The sequence below is a fragment of the Leucoraja erinacea genome, chromosome 19 (genome assembly GCF_028641065.1).
Source record: "Leucoraja erinacea ecotype New England chromosome 19, Leri_hhj_1, whole genome shotgun sequence".
NCBI classification, from domain to species: domain Eukaryota; kingdom Metazoa; phylum Chordata; class Chondrichthyes; order Rajiformes; family Rajidae; genus Leucoraja; species Leucoraja erinaceus.
In genome coordinates, this window is record NC_073395.1 from 33917563 (window position 1) to 33945468 (window position 27906).

A 27906-nucleotide genomic window follows, 5' to 3' on the forward strand; every position below is an offset into this window, starting at 1 on the left:
GTAGGTCCGCAGCTCCGCAGGCTCCGTGACTTTAGCTGTCGTTCCGGTTGGAGGCCGCTCCACGGCGCTAGGCCCCAACGGCAACGGAGACCCAACAGGGAAAAGGTCGGGTCCCCGTGCAAGGAAAAGATTTAAAAGTTTCCCCCACCCACCCCCCGCCCCCCACACATACACAGTCAAAAACCCACCACAAACTTTACACTCTACAGGACTTAATTACTTAATGTCCCTTGGCTATGTTTTATATGTTGCAAATGAACAGTTTCCATTCCTTTCATCGTGAATGTCATATTTTTACCTCTCATTGTCCAAAAATATGCAATATATTGAAAAGACATAATATGTATTTCGACAAAAAGGCCCATCACCACCTCTCGGGAACAACTAGGGATGGGCTGTAACTCCCAGTCTGGACAATAATAGCTGCATCCCAGGAATACTTTAAACAATGGTTATATTGAAATTATACCATATTGTCTATGTTAAAATATTGGGCAATTGGCACAAGATACACTCTACATTCTGACTATTATTCCTATACAATATAGATGATTGAATGCTTTCAGGAGGTAACAAGGAAAATCAGTAAAGGTAGCATCTTTGATGCTGTCAGCAAGGATTTGCAGAAATGCTTTTGATAAGTCTTTTATGCCACGGTATCAATAAGGTGAAAGGTTATCCAGTCCATGGGAAAAGAGCACTTGATTCATGAATGATACAGTAGCAAGAAGGGTAATAATCAACTGTTACGTTTTGATGGGTGGCTATTTCCAATGTTCAACAGGACTCAGTTCTCAAATCCCGTGCTTTTCATAATATCTACCAATGATTTGACATAAATGTTGATACTGAAATTAGAAGATTGAACACGATGCAAACATTGTCCATGAGTCATAAAGCAGAAGACTGCAGGAAACCAACAATCGTCTTGCTGACTGGGTAGAAAGGTGATGAATGAGATTCAGTCCTGGGAGGAGCGAGGGAATACAAAAATGTGGCAAGGAAATATACAATAAAGAATAGGATACTGAGGCAATAGAGAAATAGAGGGGCCCTGGCTCCCTGAATGGAGCAAGCAAATTAAAGAAAGATGAATAAGAAGCCATGTGGCACACTTTTATTTGTGGAGGTATAGAATATCAAAGCATTGGATTGTTAGAACTATACAAATTCTGAGCTAATCCAAAGATTCTGTGAATGGCCCTAGTCACCACATCACAAAAAAATGTGGCTGCACAAAAGGAGGTGCAGAAATGAAAGGGACAATAGCACACCTGCAAGGGTTGCTGCACCACAGCTCTACCACATGTAAGGTTCAATCCTAACGTCTGGTGCTGTGTGGAGATTGCATGTTTTCCCTGTGACCAGGTGTTTTTTCTTTGGGTGCTCTGGCTTCCTCCAACAGCCCACACGTGTGCAGGTTAGTCGATAAATTTGCCAAGCTAAATTACACCAATGTGTAGGCAAGAATCACTGGGCTGGTTGATGGGAATGTGGAGATAGAAAACTATTGAAAAGTGCGGTGTGTATGTAAGAGAGTGTCTGAAGTCATATAATTGGTTAGGAACCATAGATGGCCATCAGGTAATAAAAGATGAACTCATAAATAAAACAGGTTAAACTATAAAAGTTTTAGTATGATGGAAGAGGAGCTGCAATTACTAATTCAGTGAGTTGAAGAGTAATGGAATTGAGGCTGCAAAATATCAAAAGGAAATGACACGAAAAGTGTGTTCTCACATTATTGCAAAGTTCTCCCGCATTGCTGTAGTGTGTTTTCTTATAACAAAGCACATAGAGAAACCTTACACATTCTTACCGCAAAGTCAAGTACATTCATCATTTAGCCAGCTCGATGCAGTTTTATTATACAAGGACTTATTCTTTAGTCAGTCATGTAGCACCTTCTACTGGATATTAGGTGGTACTCTAATGATTTATTGTATCCAACATGCTGGATTTTGCTCAATTCATTATATTGAATGTATTTCTAAATCCAGCCTAGATACTTCATATACGCCTTACTTCTCTCAGACATTATAGAAATCCTAATCCATAGACACCAAACGTACTAATGCTGTGGCAATCGTGTAACTTTGCACCACTCATTTCTACTTTTGGTTATTATAAAATGCAATGCTGCAAAAAACATGGTTTATATTAATCCACAATGATTTGCTTTAATTAGGCTGATGCTTAGGATCAGCAGGTTGCTATATTAGAAAATACTGAATATAACATGTTTTCTTGACCCCATTGACAAAATTCAGAGGTAGCTTAATGTGGTAGATGCTATGAGGTTCGTTTCCCTAGTCATGGTATAAGGGATTAGACATTGAGGATTAAAATTATGACATTTCTAACACTTCAAAGGATTGTAATTCTTGATCCTAAAGGGCTGTAGACACCCTTGTTCAAAATACCCCCAAAAAGTAAAGAATACAGGAAACAGAAAGCAAGGTGGATTTGAGATAGAAGATCAGCCACAAACTTGACAGGACTTGAGGGTATATGAGGTATTCCTGGTTGTATATGTTAATGTTTACAATTTTCCAAAAGAAAATCTTTGAAAATGCTATGGGAATCACTTTATTTTGATCTATTGCATCCCTTATGTTAGTCTAAATTTACTCTGGACTTTAGTGGAAAACAAAAATTGTTCAGTTGAGTGTTTTAGATCTGGAAAATAGACAATTACATAATTAGTTAAGAACACAATCCATTCAACATACAAAATATGTTTCAAAACAAAATAACACAAGCTATTCTATGCCAGCAAGTTTAACAGAGAAAGTTTAAGGAAAAGAAACATAATTTGTCGTGAAGTGGAAATAAAAGCAGGTGATGTGTAGAAAGGAACTGCAGATGCTGGTTTAAACAGAAAAAGCTGCAGGTGATTGTGGGTCATTCTGAATTAGTGAAGAGAATGAGAATTTTTGAGAGTGTACTGGTATAGCATTGGAGCCCTTTGAAGAATCCCCTTGAGAATGACGCATTTCAAGACCTTATGCAGAGCAATCTTTAAAATAGCCAATCTTGTGCTTTTAAGGAAAAAGAAGCACGGAGTCTCTGCAACTTGTGAACCTTCCAACGGGATTGGCAGTAACAGCTCCCAAACCCATGAAATCCACAAGTAAAGTAAGTAAACTCACTTCCCAGATCATCTCCAAATCACACCTTACCCTGAAATGGGTATAATCCTGGAACTGTTTTCACATTATGAAAAAAATAGCCACACTACCTGAAATGTTCACAAGCAATTATGATATCCAGAAAATAAATTTGCGAAATATTTAGATGTTTTATGTTTCAGCATTTTCTCATAGGACATGTTTTGCACCTTCTCAGATACAAGAGGCAGGGCTGCCAACATTGGGTGAGAGTTGAGAGTGAGAAATTGCGAGGGAACGTAGCGACCGAGGGGGGAAGGGTGTGGTAGGGTGGTGTCCCCCCTCCCACGGTAGGGAGCTTTCACATTTTTCAGATTGAAATTGTGCAATCTGTTGCATACTGTAGCGAGTCTTTTAACTTACATTTGAATGTAACATTTATGCTTTAAATTGGATTAGGTATGAATAAGGTTAGGCTAAATTACATTCCTAATTACATTCCATAGTAGAGCCAGGCTCTGATCAACAGGTGCAGCACATGAATGATTATATTCATGTATGGGAAGCAGATTATAATTCATGCTGTTATGCATATATATAGAGACAAAAACAGAGACTTCCATCACTGTTCTGCACAAATAAATCAATCAACGTTACCCTTTGACGAAAATAATGACACATATCAATCGTATATGGTTCAATGAAATTTAAATATATATGTAAAACATATATATGGAAACAGGACCTTCAGCCCACCAAGTCCACACCGACCAACAATCTATCACACACCAGTTCCATCCTACACACCAGGGACAATTTACAGAAGCCTATTAACCGACAAACCTGCACTTCTTTTGCATGTGGGAGAAACCGGAATATCCAGAGAAAACCCATGTGGTAGTATGGCAGTAACTCTACCGCGCGCCACCGTGCCACCCGATTAAATTATTTTTTCTGTAATATATTTATTATGGTGTCATGTAAATAAAGATGAACACATGATTCTGATTTCTGCCCTTAGTTGGATAACACACTGTGATTTATGGCTGGTTTTCAACCTCTTCAGTCTGACCTCGAAACATCACCCATTCTCTCTCTCCAGAGATCCTGCCTGTCCTGCTGAGTTTTTTTTAGTTTTAAGTGTCTATCTTCAGTTTAAACCAGCATCTGCAGTTCCTTCCTACACTTTTTGTTAAGCAAAACAGGTCCTATTCTCATAATATTATTCACCTCAACTAAGTGTTTTCTTCACCTCCGTTGCTGCAGAGAATACAATCCCAGTTATCAAATCTATCTTCAAAGTGAAAAAAAAATTCCAGCCCTGCCAACATCTTCATAAATCGCCCCTGGATCCTCACCGGAGCAATTGCACCCTTTCTACAATGTGTCATAGTCTTACAGCATGGAAACAGGCCCTTCATCCCAACTTGTTCATGCAGATCAAGATGCCCCATCTAAACCAGTCCCATTTATCTGCATTTGGCCCATATCCTTTTAAACCTTGTGTGTGCCAGTGGGTGTGTGAGAGTGTGTGTCAGTGAAGCAGTGCCAACACCCGGAGTGAGCGGAGACGTGGCAATGCCTGGGGAGCGTTTACCTTCTCCCCCCCCCCTGCTCTGGGGTCCGGGGGAGGTGAGGGTCAGTTACTAATTAGTAAAAATGCTAATGTTAATTGTGGTTGACCCTAAGTAAAATACAGGTTCACAATTCAGCCTAAAGATATTTTTTAACAAGTATGAACACTGATTTTATTCATACCATAAATGAGCTAGTTTTCCAGTGTTTGATTGTCAATTGATTCATATAATATGTCCACAATTGTGACTCCGAAGGAATAAGGGACATATATTATCCATACCATCATGGAGAAACATTAAAAAGGAGGCCAGACACTTCAGTTAATTCCATGAGTATTATCAGTCACTTCCCTTGTGACAGGTCAAGGAGCAGTAATGCTAGGAATTAAGTCACATTTTAAATTCAATCTCAAGAGGGAGCCCATGTGCACTGGTGCAGAGTGGGAAGAATATTGAAAATAAAGTGATGGCAGTGGTAGTGAAAACCAAAACTCTTCACAAACCCAAGCTCTATTTAACACACAGGCCCCCCAAAGTAAGGCATTCAGCCTAAAACCTTATCCATTTATCTCTCCATAGATGCTGTCTAAACTACTGCATATTCCCAACATTGTGTCTTATTTCAGATTTCCATTATCTGAAGTAATTTGCTTTTGAGTCCTTTGAACATCTAATGAGTTAACTTGAAGTTCCACATTTTGTAGCTTTAAAAATATTGATACGCATATTAAATTGCCTTAATTTGTGATTAACTAAAACACCCTTCCTTATTCCATCTTGATACATTTATTTAAGTTAAACTTTAAAATCAGCATAATTTATAACGACTTAAATTGAAACAAAAAATATAAGGCTAAATAAATTCCTCTGCAGTGCAATGCACGTAATGTTTAATTTTAAGGTAGACAAAAATGCTGGAGAAACTCAGCGGGTGAGGCAGCATCTATGGAGAGAAGGAATAGGCGATGTTTCGGGTCGACACCCTTCTTCAGATTGATGTTGGGGGGGGGAGGGGGAAAGAAAGGACGAGGCAGAGGCAGTGGGTTTGTGGGAGAGCCGGGAAGGGTAGGGGAAGTTCTATCATTCTTTTAATTGTGTTGTGTTCTTTCAATTGTATGGCTGCATGGTAACTCATATATCACTGTACCTTAACTTTGCTTTCAAGACTTTCTTCCACTTCTATCCACTTAACTGCACATTTTTCAGACTTCTTAATGCTTTTCTCACTAAATTCAATTACACTGCTGCAAGTTTCCACGGCAAAGAACCTTCATCGGAATCTCCAGTAAAACAGGTATCAGTGAAGCCCTCTCAGCTATGATGTGTGCTAGCCTGAAACAAAGCGCATGATTGGCCAACTGGCAGACAACTCAATGTTAAACGTGCTTTGATTGGACTAAAAATACCCGAAGTTTTTCCGTTTTTTCTCTAATTTAATAAAAATGTGCAAGTCTTGTTCATGACGAGTTTCAGGGGTGATTTATATAATTTTTTTACACAATATGTGAACATTTCTTGTAGTTCTGTGACTTGGGTCACGAAACACTGGAATAAAGCTCCTCAGCCCACAGCCTAAATCTGAGGTTTTGAGGTTTTCAATCTCCTTCCTGTACTCATTGTTATGTGGTATCCGGCCCACTATTGTGGTATTATCTGCAAAATGTAAATTGAGTTGGATTGGTATTTAGCTGCACGGCCGTGAGTGTATAAGGAGTATAGATGGGGGCTGAGAACACATCCTTGCGGAGCGTGAGTGTTGAGCATTATCATAGAGGTTGATTTGTTATCTATCTTCCCCGATTGTGGTCTGTTGGTCAGCGGTCACCCAGTTCCATGAACTTGTAGATGAATTTGGTTTGGATAATGGAATTGAAAGCAAAGCTGTAGTCTATGAATTGGAATCTGATGTAGATGTAGGACATGGCCAAGAACTCCACACGGACCTATTGCTTTTCATGAGTTCACCCTCAGGAAAGCCGAGCCAAATTCTGCAACAGTGACCCTAGGAAAAGGCTCACTTGAGTCTGAGGGGCCAGATGTCATTGCCCTGTTGGCCTGCTTAGAGCGAGCATAAACTGCATAAAGTTCATCAGAGAGGGTCGCACTATCGTTAGTGATGCTGCCTGACCACTTCACAGCCAGTTATAGAATTCAGGCCCTGCCACAGTTGACGGGTGTCGAGTGCTTGTACTGGGACTCAGGATTGGCCCGGTGTTGTCTCTTGTCATTCCTCATGACATTTGAAAAGATTGTCTTGAGCTTTCTTGTACAGCTCTGGACTATGTGACTTGCATGCAGAGGACTTGGCCTTCAGCTAGGAATGGATCTAACGGTTCGTCCATGGTTTCCGGTTGGGGAACACTCGGATTGTCTTCTTTGGCACGCACTGCACTACACAGCTGCTGGTGAAGTCAGTCATGGTTAGCTGCAGATTCTATGAATATGGACCAGCCCACCATATTCAAAGCAGTCACGTAGGATGTCATATGTTTCCGCAGACTAGCACCGGACAACATTCTGCACCAGATCTTCCCACTTCAGTTTTTTGTTTGTAGGCAGGGTGACAAGGCACAGCTAGATGATCAGATTATGTGAAATGTGGTCGGGACATGGTGCGGAAGGCATTTTTATGGATGTGCAGCAGTGGTTGAAGTTGTTCTGGCCCCTGGTGGGCTAAGTGACATGCTGATAGTCTTTCAGTAGTATGCTCTTGAGGATCCGGCTACAATGACCAGGGTTTGTCCCAAGCCTACAGTTCATTGAGAGCAAGCTTGACATCAGCATTGGGAGGGATGTAGACTGCTGCCAGGATAGCTGAGGTGAATTCCCACAGCAAGTAGTAGGGACGACACTTCCAGGTACGGCGAGCATGAACTCACCTGGACCGCCACGTCTAAGCACCGTGAGGTAATGGAAGCTAAATCGATGCAAATTATTTCACCCATGAGTCAGGCAACTAAATAAAAGTTTCCTGGCAAAGAAGGCTCCAGCATCATGGTTTTGGGCCTCCACAACAACCCATACAGCTCATAAAATATTTAATAATATCAATCTTATTTTTTTCTGTCCCTTCTTTTCACATCACTGTCTTCCCTTCTGTTATCTATTTTTCTCTCTTCATTGCTGTTTAACATATAAAATATTAAATGAATAAACTGCACTGAACATGAAGTAATGTCAATGTTTTATTTCTCCTCAAAACTTATTTCATTTTGGGCCAGGGCTACTGAATGGAATGGAAAGAGCGAAACATTGTCAAAGGTTGTAGGATGTGAGGATATTGTTGTCCATTACGGACGCTCTTTATGTCCCCTAATTCTGTCATATTTGATCTAATTATTTGCTATCCTCGCTATTCTCTTACTTGATTATTTGGTTGCTATAATTTGAGATTATGGTCGATTCTATTTTCCTTTTTTGTGAGGCAGATAACAAGAACAGCTCTTATAACTAAACATTATTTATTGAAAACAAACAACACTTGACTAATGGCAGTGATTCATATATTAGAAATCATATCACATGCCGCAGAGTTCTTAAAAAGATATATACATGCACCTAATACATAGCTTACCTTTTTTTAAAGTAACACACACATATGAATTATTCAATCTATGCACTGCACTGAACCTTATGAAGTAATGTCAATACCATCAATACTCGTCAATACCAGTACATTTACCTAAGCATAAATCTAATCATTTTCCAGTCTAGTTTAGTTTAGTTTAGAGATATAGCGCGGAAACAGGTCCTTCGGCCCACCGAGTCCGCACCGACTAGACATCCCTGCACATTAACACTATCCTACACACACTGGGGACAATTTACAATGATACCAAGGAATTTAACTTACAAACCTGTATGTCTTTGGAGTGTGGGAGGAAACTGAAGATCCCGGAGAAAACCTATGCAGGTCATGGGGAGAACGTACAAACTCCATACAGACAGCACCCATAGTCAGGATCTAACACAGGTCTCTGGTTCTGTAAGGCAGCAACTCTGCCGCTGCACCACCATGCCACCCGACTAAAACACCACAGTATTAACAAAAGTACAATTCTGCAGCATGTAGCTCTGAAAATGATAAACGCAAAAAATGGCTTTTCCAATAGGCTTAACATAAGACAAATTCTGCAACTTGTGTCATTGATGATATGGACTGCGACTATGATTACATTTACTATACATGCGATGAATGCAATATATTATATCCATTTCTAAACATCCACTATGATTCCCAAGCTTAACAATGAACAACACACCATTAACTACAACTAAATATTGATTCTAAATATGTATGACAAATCTAATAAACCAAACCCTCAATTGTCACGGTTTACAGTTTGTTTTAAACATTAACAATTTTGATTGAACATAGGTGGGCTGATTATTAAGTTCACGAATGACATCAATATTGGTTGTGCTGCTGATACTGAGGAGGATTGTTATATGGGATACTTGCCTTCAATAGCCAGGGCTTAGAAAATATGATCACGGCAGGGTATAGTGTGGCTTCATAAAACATTAATTAGACCACAGCTGATGTACTGTGTACAGTTCTAGTCATCATATATGTAAGTATGTGATTGCACTGAAAACGGTGCAGAGGAGATTCTTCAGGTAATATATTGGGATGGAGCATTTTACCTATGAGAGGTGATTGGAAAGGCAGGGTTTATTTTTGTTGGAATAGCCGAGGCTGAGGGGGAAGCTGATGGATGCGTGCAAAATTAGGCATGGATAAGATGCTCTTCCACATAGCAGAGGTGTCTAAACTAGAGGGTATTCATTTAGAGCAGAGAGTAAGAAGTTAAGAGGAGATCTAAGGAAGACATTTTCATCCAGGTGAGGGTGGAATCCAGAATGAACTGCCTGAGTGCATGATGGAATAAGTACTTTCATATTTTTTAAGTAGCTTCTGGAAAATCAATAATTCATGGTACACCACAAACCGTTCTGATAGGTGTTTGATCCATGGAGCTGCTGGGCTGAAGTGCCCATTTACATGGTGCACAGTTCCCTCACTCTCTGATAACTAACGCACGTTCCAGCAATTACCATTCAGAGACAGCAGCTGGGCTAAGGGAACAGCAGCACTAAAAATCACCTGCACAAAAAAGGCAATGCTGAGAGAGGGTCACTGCACAGGAAGCAATCAGGGAGGGAGGGCATTGCCCAGGGAGTGTCGAGACTGATGGAGATGTTGCACTGATGGCAGTGAAAAGAAAGCTGGCAGACCAATGGAGATGGGATGAAAGTTCAGTTTAGTTTATAGTCACGTGCACCGAGGTACACTAAAAAGCTTTTGTTGTGTGCTAACCAGTCAGCGGAAAGACAATACATGATTACCATTCAGCAATTTACAATGTATAGATACATGATAAAGGAATAATGTTTAGTGCAAGGTAAAGCCAGCAAAGTCTGATCAAAGATAGTCCGAGGATCACTAATGAGGTAGATAATAGTTCAGGACTTCTCTATGATTGTAGCAGGATGACTCCTGATAACATCTGGGAAGAAACTGTCCCTGAATCTGGAGGTGTGCATTTTCATACTTCTATACCTTTTGCCTGATGGGAGAAGGGAGAAGAGGGAGCGGCCAGGGTGTGACTCATCCTTGATTATGCTGCTGGCCTTGCCGAGGCAGCGTGAGGTATAAATTGAGTCAATGTGAGGAAGGTTGGTTTGTGTGATGGTCGGGGCTGCATTTAGCAAGATCATCTCTTAATTAATTGTCATATGCATTTGACCACCATTATCATGTCAGGTAACTGGGCTTTTACTGTAGCAACAATTTTGAACTTGGTTTTTACTCACTGCTTTTCTTCCTCTAGTCTTCACCTATACAGTTCCTCATGACAACTTTCATGTTGCCTTCCAATGGGCACTGGACCTTCCCTTTTGTCTACTATCCATCTTTCTCTCGCTGATAGTTTCCAATGCTAAACAATCAGCCATCTTGGTTCTCCCCTTCTCCTATGACTACAGGGAACTCATGCATGACACCTTCAAACTCTATAAAACACATTCACATAGCAATACAATTCTCTGTTAAGGCCATTCAGTTTATCCTGGCCCTGGTCCATCTCCGTGAATACATTTTTCATAGACACTATGGCACGGTGGTGCAGCGGTAAAGTTGCTGCCTCACAGCGAATGCAGCGCCGGAGACCCGGGTTCAATCCCGACTATGGGTGCTGTCTGTACGGAGTTTGTATGTTCTCCCCTTGACCACATTGGTTTTCTCTGAGATCTTAGGTTTCCTCCCACACTCCAAAGACGTACAGGTATGTAGACTAATTATAAATGGCTTGGTAAATGTAAAAGAAAAATTGTCCCTAGTGTGTGTACGATAGTGTTAATATGTGGGGATCGCTGGTCGGCACAGACCTGGTGGGCCGAAGGGCCTGTTTCCACGCTGTATCTCTCAACTAAATGAAACCATGATCTTTTCCATGAATTATACTCTACAATTATCCTCAACACTGGTGCCCAGCAAAGATCCACTCTCAGCCTCCATCTATACTCCATGTACACACCTGGCTATGCAGCCAAATACCAATCCAACTCAATTTACAATGATATACCAGATATTAAAAAATGATGTGATGTAGTACAGGAAGGAGGTTGAGAAACTCTAACCTCTAACCTGGTGCCAAGACAACAACTTCTCCCTCAATGTCAGCAAGCCAACAGAGATTGTGCTCGACATGCGGAAGTGAAGCAGCACACACACCATGGTACACATAGATGGCGCCAAAGTCAAGATGGTCGAAAGCTTCAAGTTCTTAGGAATAAATATCACCAGCAGTTTGGCGCCAGCCACATCGAAGCAATGGGTAAGAAAGCACATCAATCACACTATGTCCTTACAGGGCATAGAGGTCTGGCATGTCCCCCACAACCCTCACCAACCACTACAGACGCATAGTAGAAAGCATTATATCAGAATGCATCACAGCATGGTTTGGGAACATTACAGTAAACCTTCATTATGATGGACCATAGAGTGGGGATGGTATTGTCCATTATAACCGAGTAAAGTATTATCATTGTCTGTAGTTGAAACAGAGAACTGAAAATGATGGTTAAGACACAAAAGGACACAAAGTGCTGGAGTAACTCAGCAGGTCAGGCCACGTCTCTGGAGAACGTGGATAGGTGATGTTGGAACCCTTCCTCAGACTGATTCCATCTGCTGAGTTACTCCAGCACTTTGTGTCGTTTCACCTTATAACTAGGCGCCGATGCCGCTGTTCTGAACTATCGAGCCCTTCTTCACCCACCGCACGGCCCAGTGACACGGCAGTTGTTGCGGCTCACCTTGTTGCCCATGACCAGCAGTGCTTTCTTCAGGCCTCTGCCAATGACCAGATGCGCTCGGTCATGGTGAAGCTCCCTCCCCTCTCACCAGCTGCCGCTTCCAAGGCGGAGTACGTCGGCGACTCTGGGGGAGGAGAAGGCGGTGGTGGAGGGTGTGGGAGAGAGGCCGAATGGACAGTGGCAGGAGGAGAAGGTGGTGGCAGCGGAGGTAGACTGAGTGGACAGAGTGATGGGAGAAGCGGTTCAACAAGTAGCAGACAAAGCAACGCCAACGGAAGAAACAGCAGCAGGTGGGAAAGGAGGGAGCCCCACAGTGACCGAGCGTGTCCTGTCAGTGGCTACAACGTGAGCCCCACAAACAGCTGCGTCAACTGGACCGTGTAGTGGGTGAAAAAGGGTCACTAGTCAGGGGTGGGATTGGAAGCTGGGGATCCAGGCAGCCAGGATGGCAGTGCGAACCGTGGGTGGCAAGAGCAGGTCCACCTGCTATATCCAACATCTGATAGAAAGCATTTTACCGGGATGCATCACAGCCTGGCTTGGGAACAGCTCCATCTAATAGCCCTGTCCCACGGTGCAAGTTAATTCCAAGAGCTCTCCCGAGTTTAAAAAAAATGAAACTCGTGCTAAGCACAGAGAATGAACGTAGCGGGTACATCGGAGCTCGGGGACGTCTCTTAGCGGCTCGTAATGCTAACGGCAGGTACTCATGAAGACTTACTAATGGCAGTAAGCACTGGAAGACTCGTGAAGATTTTTCAACACGTTGAAAAATGTCCACGAGAGCCCCGAGTACCGACGAGTGGCCATTACCGTAAATCTCCAAGTTCAAATCAGGGCAAACTTGGGAGAGCTCTTGGAATGAACTTGCACCGTGGACAGGGCTATTAGACTGCAAGAAATTGCAGAGTGTTGTGGACATAGCCCAGATGATCATGTAAACCTAGCTCCCTTCCATTGACTCCATCTGCACTCCACGTTGCCTCGGCAAGACCACCAGCATAGTCAGGGACCAGTCTCACCACGGTCACTCCCTCTACTCCCCTCACCCATCAGGCAAGAGGTACAGAAGTTTGACTGCTAGATTCAGGGACAGTTTCATCCCAGTTATTATCAGGCTGCAGAACCATCCTATTACCAGCTAGAGTGTGATCCTGACTTTCCATCTACGTCACCTGAAACCTTGATCTTTAATTGGATTTTATCTGACTACCTTGCACTAAATGTTGTATCTTTTATCCTTTATCTGTACACCATGGACAGCTTAATTGTAATCATGTCTAGTATTTTCTTTGACTGGATAGCACACAAGAAAAAGCTTTTTCACAGGACCTTGGTACATGTGACAATAAACCAAACTAAACTAAAGCCATGCCATTCTCTTTCACCACTGCAGCAGCATCTGACCTGATAGAAATGGTTCATTGTGTGTTTCTCACCTTCCATTTTCCCAATGGATTCTAGCAATGGTGCAGATGTGATCCTGATGGGCCTGTCCAACTTAGGCGACTCTTCAGGCAACTGCCAGGGACTAGTTTTAATGGAATTCACCTACGACACCTGGCGACAACCTACGACAACCTACAACAGAAAAAATATTGTCGCCGAAAAATTTTAAACATGTTGAAAATTTTGCGTCAATCGCTAGTAGTCGCCCAAAAAACGCCTAAGTGGGACAGGCCCATACCACTCTGGTAAACCAGCTCTATCTCCTAAACAAATTATGAAGTTCTCGTCAAACTGCTGAATACCAAGGCTGTGTATACTTCCGAAAAAGGCATTATTGCCTCCACAATGTTCTAGATTGAAACAACTCACCAGGGTCTGTGTGTCGAACCATGTATCTGCACTCCTAGATCCCACTTCTCCACAACACACCCCACAGCCTGCCATTCACTGTGTCGGTCCTGCCCATGTTATTTAGACTTCCCAAAATGCAACACCACACAATTCTCTGTGTTAAATTTCATCAACCATTCCTCAGCCCACCTGCCCAACTAATCTAGATCCTGCTGCAATTTTTGACAACCATCTTCACTATCAACAATGCCACTTACTTTTGTGTCATCTACAAACGTATATATTCTTCAAAGGTCCACAAGCTATATTCTTTATTTTGACTGCTCCAGAACTTCACATTTGACAGTATCATCTGGCAATTGTGCAATTGCATTAACGCCCTTGTTTCATCAGAACCGGATTTTCAAGCAACTCCTTTTGCATGAAACCTTTGCATGAATTAATCCAGACTCTAACCTTCTTTTGTCGATAAGGCAAGGGGAAACAAACAGGTTCGTTTTTCCTCATCTTATGACCCAAGCCATGGACACCACTTTGAATAGATTCTCCAGATTTCAATTGCACAGATGCCAGTATTCCCTTTACCTTTCTATTTGTTTCCACCATTCATGTAATAGTGTCTATCCCACATCTCTCCCATGGTGCTATCTCCCGGCAATATAACCTTTTCATCTCAGTCGAGTTGCAGGGTCTCAACCCAAACCATCAACATGCTCTATTCTCCTATGCACTGCCATCCAGAACTATTTTTGTCATTTCAGGTTATAGCATCTGCAGCCTCTTTTATCTCATCAGAAATTATTAATGTTTCATTCGCCATTATCATCTTAGCATTGTAGTCAATAGTCCTGGTCTTACTAGAGCTGTGAGCATTAGACATTTTGACACTTCCAACCCACCAGACAGGTGATCTGCTTGGGTGCAGTCAGTGCACCCCACAGTTTGAGTGGTCCAAGAACCCTTCAATATTTAATGCTGCAACTCTTTGAAACATTCTCGAAAGTCTCAATCCAATCTTTGCCCATACTCATATCCATACTTTCTGGCCCATCACCAGAAGAGGTAATTGTGTCCATACATCTTCACAAACAACCCAATGAGTTATCTCCATCATAACCTGTAGTGTGTCTCAGTATGGGAGCCTGTATAATAACCCGGAGTGTGTCTCAGTATAATAACCTGGAGTGTGTCTCAGTATGGGAGCTGTATAATTTGCCTCAATGAAAAGTGCTTGACATATTTTCGGTGCACACCTGGCACAATGATTGACCAGTTTGCAAAAGTATCAGTGTACAGATTTTCTTCAATTGATCAGGCTGCTAATATACTGTCAATAACTTCCTCTACGCATTTACTTTGCATTCTATTTAACATACCTAACTCCACCTCTTAGCTCTCTGATTCCAGCAACTGGCTGGTACCGCTAGTTGACCATTTTATACTTTGCATCCTTGCATCAGAGACAAGTGGGTAATGTTCTTACCAGCAATTGCCTTCTTCATGGAGCAGGATACCCCTGACCACCTAAACCAAACAAAAATCCAGGAGTCCTCTTTTCTGAATGACATCTTCTATGTGGAGATGAGTTTTTTACATTCTCAGGATCTCTTCTGAATGCACTCACTACATGTGTCAGCAACTTAAGCAATTGATTGATAGACCCAAAATGCTGGAGTAACTTAGGCAGCATCTCTGGACAGAAGGAATGGATGATGTTTTTGCTTGAGACCCTTCTTCAGACTGAGAGTCAGGGGAGAGGGAGACACAGAAATAAGGAAGTGTAAGGTGTGAAAACACGACATCGATTGATCAATACATCTCAAAGAAATGTATTGTCAAATGTATTTTTTTCACATTTCTCTTTATCGTTTCCAGTTCCAATGGCACTTCATTCACTCTTGGTCAAATTATCCCATTATGAATGGAAAATAGCACTTTAAGCTCGGTATAAGACTTTTAGTTTCCAAGATCATTTCAAGAAAATCAAATTTAAAGAAACCTGAAGAGGTATGTGGAAATCAGTATCAGTATCATAAAGACAAAGCTAGACCATGTCAATGGGCGGCATTAGGACTTGTTTATAATCTTCTGGTCAAAAATGATACAAAGCGCCTAAAGAAAAGTTGGTTGATATTGTAGACGCAAATTTCAAACATGAAATTAGCAGCAAAGTGGTGTCAACAATAGTATTCCAAAAGTAAAATAGTGTTGATGCTGAATTATTATTTTTTAAATGCTGGAAATACACAACAATTGGGCAGCATCGGTAGTCTGTGACGCAGGGTGAATGTTTTAAATCTTTGACTTTCATCAGACCAAAGAAAATTTAGACATGAAATAAGCTTTGGAGATGTGCAGGAAGAGATAACTGAACAAAAGGGATAGCCTGCACTAACGAAGAGACCAGGTGATTGAATTTTGTAAGTGGTGAATGTGCCAGCTAAAAATGTTTGTAAAGGTAGATCTATTGGAAGTGTAAATAGGATGAAATAAATGAAATCTGGAATGTCAGAACTGGGAAGAGTGAGCAATAACTAAATGCTGGAAATGTTTCTCTTCACCAACTCCTTTGCTCTGCAACTTCAAACTTGATTCATTTATATATTTTTCCATTTCTGATGAATCATTGACCTGAAATGTTAGTTCTATTTTTTCTCTGTAGATACTGCCTGACCTGTGCCTCCAGCACATCCTGCTTATGTTCATATATCTAAAGCAGGGCAAGCATGCACAAAACTAGCCTAGATCTCGAAAGATAGAATGTCAACAATCTACCATCCAAAACAATATGCAACAGTTTAGACTTGCAAAATTCACCTTATTTGCTTTTAAAATAATTCAAAGATGGAAATGCATCCCCTGCAACCAGTCCACAGCTAATGCTTTAGCAGCAACTGACAATCAGAATATTTACATTGCTACTATCACTGCCTGCCAAGTAACAACTTAAGGCTTTTCATTTGGTTTCAAAATTCAAACAATTCACAAATTAGAAATCAATCAAGGCATGATTAGTAAGTTTGCAGATGACACTAATGTGGATGATATTGTAGACAGTGAAGATGGATATCAAAAATTACTGCAGCAACTTCATATCCTGGACTAGTGGGCTGAGGAATGGCTAAAGAATTTTAATGCAGATAGCTGCAAAGAGTTGCATTTTGGGAAGTCAAACCAGGGCAGGATCTTCACAGTGAATAGCAGGAGTCTTGGGAGTGCTGTGGATTTACACTTGCTTTGTGGAGCAGAGGCATCCAGGAATACAGGTAGATAGTTCTCTGAAAGTAAACTTTCAGATTTAGGTGTAGATAGGGTGGTAAAGAGGTTTTCAATCAGTCTGCTGGCCTACGTCAGTCAGGGTATTGAATATGTAAGTTCAGATGTTTTGTTACAGTTGTACAAGATGTTGGTGAGGCTGCATTTGGAGTATTAGGTTGAGTTTTGGTTATACTGCAATAGAAAGGATGTATTTAAGCTGGAGAGAATGCATAGATTTACAAGGGTGCTGCCAGGACATGAGGGCCTGAGCTGTAGGGAAAGGCTGAGCAGGCTAGGACTTATCTTTGCCACTCAAGGAGGGATCTTATAGAAGTTTATAAAACCCTAAGGGGAATAGATAAGGTGAATGCAGAAACCCAATGTATAGGAATCAAGGTCCAGAGAACATAGGGTTAAGATGAGAGGATAAAGATTTATTAAGAATCTGAGGGGCAGCTTTTTCACTCAGAGAGTGTTGGGTAAATGGAACAAGCTGCTAAATGAGATAGTTGATGTTCTATAACAAACACTAGACCAGGTACCTGGATATGAATGATTTAGAAAGATATGGGGCCAAACACAGGCAAATTAGACCATCTTAGTATCTGAGTCGGTGGATGTGTTTGACCATGGGGCCTGTTTCCATGCTGTATGATTCTATGACTAATTTCAAAAGAGGATGCATCACCCACTTTTGCAAACAGAATAAGTGTTAGTATGGACTCTTCAAAGATCATGCCTGTTTAGGAATAAATCTCTTCTTCATAAAACAGCAGGCAAATGGGCCAGTAGATGTGGAATTCTCTGCCTCAGGGGGCAGTGGAGGCAGGTTCTCTGGAATCTTTCAAGATAGGGCTCTTAAAAATAGCGGAGTCAGGGGATTTGGGGAGAAGGCAGGAACGGGGTACCGGTTGGGGATGATCAGCCATGATCACATTGAATGGCGTGCTGGCTCGAAGGGCCGAATGGCCTACTCCTGCACCTATTGTCTATTGTCTATTGTCTATTGACTAGATGTTCAATGTGGACTACCATTGGAGAAAGAGAGGTTTGGAGAAAGAGAGGAATTAGAATGATAACCTGGTTTATTTACACTTATCTACCATAAAGCGGCGGTAGATGCAAACATCGGCCCCTCTATGTATTCAAGGTTTGACATGGTATTTTGGAAGTCCTCAGGGGTTTTATGACTACCATGAATCTAAGAATAGATTATATGCTCCAAAAAGAAAAATAAAGAAAGAAAAACAAACAGAATATAATTGCTATTCAACTGGCTTTCAAGAGGAATATGAACATTCCAGGGGCTTATTTGCTTTTTCATGAGGTTTATTTACCTAGTGGACCATCAAAACCATAAACACTTTTTCTAATGAGTAGCAACATTAAATAAATGTTAAACCCCAGTCTAGGCACTTGATGCAAACCCCTGATAAGGTTATATTATATATAATGCTGGAGGAACTCAGCGGGTGAGGCAGCGAAGGATAGAGCGAAAGAATAGGTGATGTTTCGGATCAAAATATTCCTCTAATTGACACTGACATATGCAATTGGGATTTTGGCTTTAAAATAAACCAAAACATTTCCATTCATGATAGGACTGAACTATGATTCTTAAAAGTGACCTTTAGGTATTTGGTCAAGGCTTCTGCATCAATTGATACACAGCAAATATACCAGTGGTTAACCAGAACACAAGGAGCTATGTTTCAATTATTAGATAAAAGTCTTCAAAAAACAAATGGGGTAGAGAACCAAATATTAAAAATCAGACTGGTTTCATGAGGCAGTAGCCGGACATTTTTTTAATTTAGATCAGAGCCAATATTTTCATGGCCTGTGAATGCTGGAAATCTTATAATTTATAAATTGACTCCAGAAATAAGTAATACAAATACAGGTTCTTGCAACTTTTCATTTGAATCATAGAATCAATCAGCACAGACACAGGCCCTTTTGGCCAAACCTGTCCACGAGACCAAGATATCCCATCTAAGATAGTTTCATTCACCTGCGTTTGGCCCATATCCCTCCCATGTATATCCCTCCCATGTATATCCCTCCCATGTATATCCCTCCCATGTATACCCCTCCCATGTATATCCCTCCCATGTATATCCCTCCCAGTGGCCCAGTGCATGTAACTGTCCAGATGTTTTTTCAGTTAAATTTCCTTGTCCTGACAGTTTGTGTAATTTTTAACCTCTTGTCTGCAGTTTCTGATCTCCTTTCTGATCCTTCCATTCTCCAATTTATTGCAAAAGACTGAAGAACAACCTTATCTCAAAGGGAAAGGGACAACCGCTGTTTTTCTTTGTTCTGGACTGGATTTAAACTGATACTATCGCTAGTTATTAAGTTCTTATAATGTAATGTAAAGTAGTTGGGGAAAACTGAATATATAGACTTGAAGACATAAGGCTAGGTTATTAAAGGGCCTGTCCCACTTTCACGACCTAATTCACGACCTCTGCCGAGTTTGCCCTTGACTCATACTCGCAGCATGGTCGTCACAAGGTCGTAGGAGGTTGTAGGAGGTCGTAGGTAGGTCGTAGGTAGGTCAGTAGGTCGTGATGCTAGTAGGTACTCATGGCACCAAGTAGGTCGGGGCGTTTTTCTAGCCTGATGAAAAATGTTCACGAGTAAAAAAGGTTGTGAATTAGGTCGTGAAAGTGGGACAGGCCCTTAAGACAGAGTGTAAAAGGGAAATAAGCAGATTTACTATTCAAAGAATTATAGCTGATTTAATAAAGCAGATAGGATCCAAAAAACCTCCAAAGTCAAATAGCTGAATTAATATACTTCAATATCAATTATTTTAAGAGAGAAACAAGGAATTGCAGATGTTGATTCACAATAAAACATATAAGGAAGAGTTCTGACCCAAAACGGCACCTATTCATGTTCTCCAGTGATGCTGTCTGACCTGCTGAGTTACTCCAGCACTTTGTGTCTTTTTTATCAATTATTTTAATATATGTTTCCATTGGGAAGCGCATTCTCCCTAAACAGTGACAGTTTTGAGGTCAGTCGCTAAACAACAACAATCTCTGCCAACCCAATAAATCTGATCACAGAAACCTATCGATCTGTGTGATATGAATTTCACAGTTTCTAACATTAACAGCTATTGGTCTAAGCAGAGCTCTGACATTCAACAACTAAGCATATTAAGAAGCCAACTAAATTGAAGAATCTGTTTAGACAATAGACAATAGGTGCAGGAGTAGGCCATTCGGCCCTTCGAGCCAGCACCGCCATTCAATGCGATCATGGCTGATCATCCCCAATCAGTACCCCATTCCTGCCTTCTCCCCATATCCCCTGACTCCGCTATTTTTAAGAGCCCTATCTAGCTCTTGAAAGTATCCAGAGAACCTGCCTCCACCGCCCTCTGAGGCAGAGAATTCCACAGACTCACAACTCTCTGTGAGAAAAAGTGTTTCCTCGTCTCCGTTCTAAATGGCTTATCCCTTATTCTTAAACTGCGGCCCCTGGTTCTGGACTACCCCAACATCAGGAACATGTTTCCTGCCTCTAGCGTGTCCAAACCCTTAACAATCTTATATGTTTCAATAAGATATCCTCTCATCCTTCTAAACTCCAGGGTGTACAAGCCCAGGTGTTCCATTCTCTCAGCATATGACAGTCCCGCCATCCCGGGAATTAACCTTGTAAACCTACGCTGCACTCCCTCAATAGCAAGAATGTTCTTCCACAAACTAGGGGACCAGAACTGCACACAATACTCCAAGTGTGGTTTCACGAGGGCCCTGACCAACTGCAGAAGGACCTCTTTGCTCCTATGCTCGACTCCTCTTGTTATAAAGGCCAACATGCCATTCGCTTTCTTCACTGCCTGCTGTACCTGCATGCTTACTTTCATAGACTGATGAACAAGGACCCCCAGATCCCGTTGTACTTCCCCTTTTTCCAAATAAGCATAAATTCAAACTCAGAAAGAAGGACACAGTAAGCACTATTTTTTAATTGCCATTTAAATTATTTAACAAAAATAAAGTTGTGGTATAAATATAATTCAGGTAAAAACTGAAATAATTGATAAGGTAATCATCGTACTCATGGAATATTGAAATAATCATGAGGGTGTGACAATCCATACAGATAACATTTATATTAAGGTCATCTATCAGTAAATTTTGTTTTAACTTAGCATAGCGTACAACTCATGCTACAAAATATACCATATTCAGTTTATTTCTATTCAATAAATAGGAAAATAAATTACAAACACACAAACTTATCATCAGTTCAGTAAATTTTACAAATTAATTTAGAAAATTGTAAAATGGTATATCTTCTGGTAGAGTATTCAGTTTCTGGATACAAGTGATCTCCCTGTTGCCAAACACTTTAATTCTCCTTCCCATTTCCACACTGTCCTTTCTGTCCTAGGCCTCCTCCATTGTCAGGGTGAGGCCAAATGCAAATTGGAGAAACAGCATCACATATTTCGCTTGGGCAGCTTACAACCCAGTAGTATGATAATTGATTTCTCTAACTTTAAGTAACCCTTGCGTCCCCTCTCGTTCCATCCCTCCCCCACCCCAGTCCTACCAGCTTCAGTCATCTTGTTGAGTCTCATTGTCTGTACTCGTTCTCACCTAGCCCACAGCCCTCCAGTCTGAAGAAGGGTTTCGGCCCGAAACGTCGCCTATTTCCTTCGCTCCATAGATGCTGCTGCACCCACTGAGTTTCTCCAGCAATTTTGTGTACCACAGCTAACAATGACCTGTTTCCCTCATCATCATTATCATTTTGCATATCTTTCATTCATTTGTTCTATATCACTCTATAATCACCATTTATATCTCTCGTTTCCCTTTCCCCTGACTCTCAGTCTAAAGATGGGTCTCTATTCGTCACCTATTCCTTTTCTCCAGAGATGCTGTCTTACTCCAGCTGAGTTACTGCAGCTTTTTGCGTCTTTCATCATATTCTGTCCATTAACAAGTGTATCTGACAACAGAACACAACATCCAGCTGGCTTTGAGCAGCGTTGTTTGTTTTCCTCATGCAAATCACTGAACTTTAAGTTAGAAACGGAATGATGTTAATTTACTTACACAACACAATGGGTCCATTTTGCTGGAAGAACAATGTTAAGACTGGTTAATCAGTACTTTGGATTGGTTTCAATGGAGATGAGAAAATGCATGACATTTTTCTCTTTGATGTACAGTAATACAGTGCCCTTCATAATGTTTGGGACAAAGACCCACCATTTATTTATTTATTTTCCTCTGTTCTCCACAATTTGAGATTTGTAATGCTAAAAATCATGTGGTTAAAGTGCAGATTGTCAGATTTTAATAAAAGCCATTTTTATACATTTTGGTTTCACCATGTAGAAATTACAGCAGTGTTTATACGTTTCAGGGCCCATTTCAGGGCACCATAATGTTTGGGACACAGCAATGTCATGTAAATGAAAGTAGTCATGTTTAATATTTTATTGCATATCCTGCACTTCATGGACATCACCGGTTGCTGGGTGACTTCTCTGATGATGCTCTGCCAGGCCATCTTTAGCTTATGCTCGTCTTCAGTTTTCTCTTCAGCATATAAAAGGCATTCTCAATTAGGTTCAGATCAGGTGATTGACGGCCACTCAAGAATTGACCTTTTATTAGCTTTGAAAAACTCCTTTGTTGCTTTAGCAGTATGTTTGGAATCATTGTCTTGCTGTAGAATGAACCGCCGGCCAATGAATTTTGAGGTATTTGTTTGAACTTGAGCAGATAAGATGTGTCTATACACTTCAGAATTCATTATGCTACTACCATCAGCAGTTGTATCATCAATAGATATGCCATTTATTGTCACTATACATGTACAGTGAAACTGAAAGCTGCTCGTACTCAGTGCATACATACAATTTAGCACAAAAAACAAGAAACAGAAAAAACAAAAAACAGAAGGGAGATGGGGGGGGGGGGAATAGGTGCACAAATTCTGCGGCGCTACATACATATATACATATATACAGATGGAAGTCCGTGTTGGGCGGTGTAGTCAGTGCATGTGTGAATTTGAATTTATAGTAGATATAATTCTCGGAAAGCAACTATTCCTGAGTCTGTTTGTCCTGGATTTGATGCACCTATAGCGCCTTCCAGAGGGCAGCAGGTCGAACAGTCCAAACGCAGGATGGGAGCTGTCTTTGATGATCTTCTTTGCCCTGCTAAGGCAGCGGGAGGTGTAGATGTCCATCAGGGAGGGGAGAGGTATGAAGATAAGTGAGTCAGTACCTTCAGCAGCCATACATGCCCAGGCCATAACACCCCCCACCACCGTGTTTCACAGATGAGGTGGTATGCTTTGGATCTTGGGCAGTTCCTTCTATCCTCCAGACGTTGCTCTTGCCATCACTCTGATATAAGTTAATCTTTGTCTCATCTGTCCACAAGACCTTTTACCAGAACTGTGGTTGCTCTTTTAAGTACTTCTTGGCAAACTGTAACCCGGCCATCCTATTTTTACAGCTAACCAGTGGTTTGTATCTTACAGTGTAGCCTCTGTATTTTTGGTCATGAAGTCTTCTGCAGACAGTGGTCATTGACAAATCCACACCTAACTCCTGAAGAGTGTTTCTGATCTGTCGGACAGGTGTTTGGGGGTTTTTCTTTATTATAGAGATAATTCTTCTGTCATCTCTGTGGAGGTCTTCCTTGGCCTTTTGCGATTAGTAAGCTCACCAGTGCTCTCTTTCTTAATGATGTTCCAAACAGTTGCTTTTGGTAAGCCTAAGGTTTGGCTGATGTCTCTAACAGTTTTATTCTTGTTTCTCAGTCTCATAATGGCTTATTTGACTTTCATTGGCACAACTTTGGTCCTCATGTTGATAAACAGCAATACAATTTTCCAAAGGTGATGGAAGGACTGTAGGAAAGACTAGGTGCTGAGAGCTCTCTTATACCTGCATTAAGGAAGCAATTAATCACACCTGAGCAATTAAACGCCTGTGAAGCCATGTGTCCCAAACATTATGGTGCCCTGAAATGGGGGGACTATGTATAAACACAGCTGTAATTTCTACATGGTGAAACCAAAATGTATAAAAATACCCTTTAATATAATCTGACAATGTGCACTTTAACCTTAATGTGATTTTTTTTTAATTGCAAATCTCAAATTGTGTACACAGGCAAATAAATAAATGATGGGTCTTTGTCCCAAACATTATGGAGGGCAGTGTAATTCTAAATGCCATCCACACTTCAGTAGAAGTTGTGATCACTGTCGTACATAGCATTGTAAGGAATGATGATAAAACACAAACACCAAAATCCTATACTTCTAGCGGCGGAAGTCCGCAGGAACTGGAGGACAGAGATGTGTGGTGCGCCTGTCACTGTTCCCGTCGTAAACCAGCACCACTGCGTCGCTAATGTTTTCAACGATAATGATGAGACAACAGGCTTCAACCTTACTGCCTATTCTGCATGTTTAAAGTCATACAGCATAATTGAGGAATTCGGCTCTTTTTCAGGATATAGAATAAATTGGAATAAAAGCGAAATTATGTCTTTAAAACCACAGGATTCGAGACACTTACTAAAATTCCCCTTCAAAATTGCAACAGAAAAATTCAAGTATCTGGGTATTCAAATTATGAGAAGACACAAATCATTATTTAGTGCCAATTTTATACCACTGTTAAATAAACTGAATGATACGATTAAATTTTGGAAAACGCTTCCGCTCTCATTGATAGGTAGAATTAACGCTATAAAAATGACTTTCTTACCACAATTAATATATTTGTTTCAAGCGATCCCAATATATATTCCAAAATATTTTTTCAAAAAACTAGATTCCACTATCACTAATTTTATATGGGACTACAGAACACATAGAATTCAACGAAAGCATTTGTGCAAATCTAAAGAAGTTGGGGGTTTATCATTACCTAACTTTATATATTACTACTGGGCAGTGCATATTAAGAACATAATGTACTGGCTGGATAGTTCCACTCAGCAGTTGGAGTGGATAAGAATGGAGAAAGAGGAGTGCTATCCGCACGATATAGGAACGATCCTGCTCTCACCGATAAAATTGAATAGTATAATATATAAGAAGAACCCAATTATTCACAATATAATAAGAATTTGTAAACAAATACAAGTATCCTTGAAATTAAATAATTTATCAGTACTAACCCCACTATTGAACAACCCCGCATTCAAACCTTCTCTCATCGACAACACATATCAACAATGGGATAGACTGGGGATTAGGAAAGTAGGGGATATGTATGAAGTGGGCAAACTGTTATCATTTCAACAATTAAAATTAAAATTTAAATTGAAGGATAATCAATATTTTAAATATATACAGGTATGTGACTTTATGAAGAAATATACACATAGATTTCAAACTATATTTTTAGATCCTTTAGAAGAAGCAATGAATATTAAGGCTGATTCACAAAAATTAATATCATACTTTTATAATAATATATTAAATAGAGAATCACCCTCAACAGAAGCATTAAGGGAAGATTGGGAACATGAGCTAATGATAAAGATCTCGAAGGATAGATGGGAAAAGTATTTGATGAATACACATAACTGTTCTATTAATGCAAGACATAATTTAATTCAATTCAAATTATTACATAGACTATATTATTCAAAAACGAGGTTGAATAAATTTTATCCAAACGTCTCTCCCAGATGCGATAAATGTTTGTTTCAAAACGCTAATATAACACATTCATTTGTAGGATGTACAAAGTTGAATACATTTTGGAGTGATATATTTGATATATTTACAAAGCTTTTCAAGTCAAGAATAGAACCCAAAACGGAATGGATTATATTTGGAATAATAGGAGAAGATACCAATTTAAATAAAGATCAAAATTTTTTTTTAATTATGGGTTAATAATTGGAAAGAAATTGATACTTAAATTTTGGAAAAATACAACCACACCAACTGTTAAAATGTGGATTAGGAATATGATGGACATAGCACGCCTTGAAGAAATGAGACTCCGACTAATAGATAAATATGACCAATTCTTAAGGAGTTGGTCTCCTTTCATCGAAATTTTGGAATCATGTGATGCAGCGGTACCGTAAAGATTGCTGATTTCAGTTCATGACGCGGATAGATCTACATCTCCGAATACAAATTTGAAAAATTCTCTTTTAAGGGGCCTTCTCTTCTATTTCTACTTTCCACTTTCTCTCTTCCTTTTTTATTTTTTATATACACACTTCACGTTTTTCTACTCTCTACCATCTATTTTTCCACTTTTTCCTCTTTCTATTGTTTTCTTTTTCTTGTCCTGCTTACTTCCTTCTTATAACATAAAACCAGAGGTTGTACATAGAATGGATTACGATATTACATAGTTGGCACCTAAAATTAGGTTCCACTGTACTGTTTTGTGCTGTATTAACTTCTAATAAAATAAACAAAAAAACAAATAAATAAATAAAGTCATACAGCATGGAAACAGGTCCAGCTTATCCTTGCCGACCAAAATGCCCATCTAAGCGTTTTAATACTTTTCACTTAAGACTGAGCCTTCATTATAATTTTCAATGACTACCAAGCAAACTTCATCTAACTGACCCACTGAATTCCTCCAGCACTTTGTGTTTTTAACTTTGTCTACATTTAACACTTCTCTTCAGGATGGAATAGGGATGAACTATTGGGATCAGAGGCACAACATGCATCCGGAATCATGTTGGAGTAGGCATGGAAGGGTATATCACCCAGGATTTACAGCCAGGCATGTTCATATCTCAACTTCTCCAAGCAGCCATACAGACATGCTCCATTCGGGCAATATCCACTTCAATATAACATTTCCCATAGCCTTGAATACGGTATCACACACATACTAGGGAGTTCTTCACAGCTGATCGAGGTCACTCTTAGCTTGCTAGCCTTGGAATCACTCCAGTTTGCTACCACTAATGTAAACCACAAAGTTTAGTGTCACTGCTACATTAGGAAGATCACCACAACAAAAGACTTGATTTACATTTCCTTCAGTTCACGTGATGAAACACGAGGATTAGCTATCATTACAGGTTCCCCCAAAGTACAGACACTCACACACTGTCCAGTTTCATCAGCATCTCTCCCTCCTGCCTACACTTGCCTGTTATCTTGGACAGCCTATGCACCCCACTCCTGTGTAAGATCTAAATACTCTTGCAGCTATCTGCAAGGTCACATGAATAGGTTAGTTTATTTAAATTGTTGTTCCAGAGAATTCCTGAGTCTGTCTCTGAAACGGAAAACAAAGCAGTCTGTAAAATGCTTGTATCCAAGTTAAAAATAGTTACTTTATTGTCCTTCAAATACAAAAAATGACTCCTCTTCTCATAACTACACTGAACAATTGGAGAGAGGGTAATACAATGACGCTTGTGGTAGTTGATGCAATTATTTTGGAGCAACTTGCACTATATTTCGGTGAATAGCTGGGAGTTGATTATGGTGATTGAAAGTTGCTTGAAATTGCTGATACATTGGCTTTAGACAAGTTCTCAAATGTTTTTGTTTGAAATGCTGCAAAATGATAGAAGATATTTGAATTAACTTGATACAATTGTGCAGTCTCAATGTAGCTGGAGCAGAGGCGGAAAGATTTCCAGATAGCAAAGGTTCTGACTTCGTCAGGCCATGCATATGAAATTTATTCTACTTCAACAAACTGGGCACAAGAGGAGGGATAAATGCAAGATCGCAACTGCATTGTAGATATTTTAATTCTGACAAATGCAAACAATATTCCTTTGCGATGTATATATATTTAACAGGAAAAGGAATGGGACTGGTGAATT

General features: G+C 40.3%; 1 protein-coding gene across 4 annotated transcripts in view; it reads right to left on the bottom strand.

Moving 5' to 3' along the window:
* LOC129706472 (small integral membrane protein 29-like) overlaps positions 1 to 27906 on the bottom strand; it is a 112767-nt gene that overhangs the window by 73733 nt on the left and 11128 nt on the right. The window contains exon 1 of one of the 4 annotated variants that reach the window (XM_055650799.1): positions 13450 to 13772. The exons of the other annotated variants lie outside the window; for them this stretch is intronic. The gene's annotated coding sequence lies outside the window, so the exon portion shown is untranslated. Of the gene's footprint in view, positions 1 to 13449; positions 13773 to 27906 lie in introns of those variants that run through there. 4 annotated transcript variants of the gene reach the window in all.